The 1,664-nt window shown below is 36.2% G+C and overlaps 1 non-coding gene across 1 annotated transcript; it reads left to right on the top strand.

Moving 5' to 3' along the window:
- Positions 1–1,212: 1,212 nt before the first annotated feature.
- Positions 1,213–1,321, top strand: LOC132354641 (U6 spliceosomal RNA). The gene has a single exon (XR_009499356.1). It is a non-coding gene; the product is annotated as a U6 spliceosomal RNA (small nuclear RNA).
- Positions 1,322–1,664: the final 343 nt, after the last annotated feature.

The raw sequence follows: 1,664 nt of genomic DNA, 5'->3' as shown, positions 1-1,664 counted from the left end.
AACTGCTCATTCCTGGTACAGAATGAAGTGAATTAGAACGGGCTTCCAATCTCATTTGGTGTACATTAAACTCGGTTAGTTCATTTTCCATATAGCAAAACGAGTAAGCTGAGGAGGCCTGTTTGAACACCTATTTATCTTGGCCAAATATTTTCTTCTTGCATCTAGAAGTCATTTATTTGGCCATGTTGGTGCTATAACCAAAATGAGTTTTTCTATAATAGTGACATAAATCCTGGAATTCCAATAGAAGTTTAGATTATATAGGACTTTTTTTTTTTTTTTTTGGTGGGTGGTATATTCCAACTACTTTTTATCAAAACCAGTACAATTTCCAGTGTAGACTGAGTAGTGATTTGAGAACACCACCTATCCAGGTTCTGTCTGAAGCCAGGATATACATTAATAGTGAAATATCATTAGCAGTCATATGCTACTATGCATAACAGGATCAGAGCCATGATCTTTTGAAAACAAGGCATGGAAAACTGACACAATGGGAATCTGATCTCTAGACTTCAGATCCATACAACTGAGCCTAGATGAGGAATTTGATGCTGTTGTTCCTATTGAACTGATAGAACTGGAAGTCACATAAACTGCAGTAAGCTCGTTTATGGATATTCAAGTAACTTTTTGGACCATGCTTGGGTTAATGATAGGGCAGAAATGCCATTAGAGCAGAATACTGTTAATCCACTGGTGACATGCATTAGTGATACTTGAAAAGTTGTACAGTAATGGGGACTTTTGTAGTTTTAGCTCATCCCCCTATTAAGATTTGTAGGTGTTTTATATAAACGTATGATTCTCCCATTCACCCTCAGCGCATGACTCAGATCCCTTTAACCTACCAAGGGACACGCTCAAGAAGGCTTTCTGTTCATGGAATGTGACTGCCTTGTTTTCTTTCAAAATGCAATACAGTTACTTTGGAATTACAAGTCTACTGTGTGACCAAGAAGTATCCTCAGCTGAAATGCAGATTGCACAGTGTATTGGAAACGTGAATTGTATTTTCGTTATTTACTCAAGGGTTCATGATTGGGAGTAGAAGTGCAGCAAAAAGAGGAGACTTTTCAAGAAAGTATTGGATTAATCTGAGGTTCTTCCCCTTCATATCTGATTTATCTTTTGCCATGAATTGACCAAAGCCTTCATGGAAGATATGCTCAGACAATGACAGTCAATTACCTGTTAGAAATATCTGTGATGCTCGACTCAACAGCACATACACTAAAAAATTTGAACCATACGGAGAAGACTAGCATGGCCCCTACGCAAAGATAATATGCAAATTTGTGAAACACTCCCTATTTTTAAACTAAACTTATTGTGATAATAATTTTGTAATAAATATATGTATCAAATCATTAAGTTGTACACCTTAAAGTCATACAATGTTACATGTCAATTATATTTCAATAAAACTGGAAAAAAATAGAAGAATTTGTGTTTGGAGGCTAGAGGGAGAGTCAAAGAGTCAGGTAAGGCAGTCCCATCTTTTGAGACTAGAGTCAGGAATTTAGCAAGAAATTGAAAATGCAAAATGCTGTATTAACCACATATGTAGTTTCCTGAAATCTGGCATCATTTTAAAACAAAGTGGTTAAGAGGGTATAAATGTTAGTATTCTATTGCCATCCCTGCCACCACAAATCTAC

This window comes from Balaenoptera ricei, chromosome 1, assembly GCF_028023285.1.
Source record: "Balaenoptera ricei isolate mBalRic1 chromosome 1, mBalRic1.hap2, whole genome shotgun sequence".
Lineage (NCBI taxonomy): Eukaryota > Metazoa > Chordata > Mammalia > Artiodactyla > Balaenopteridae > Balaenoptera > Balaenoptera ricei.
The sequence above is the reverse complement of the archived record's forward strand: the minus strand, read 5'-3'. Positions and strand labels throughout refer to the sequence as shown.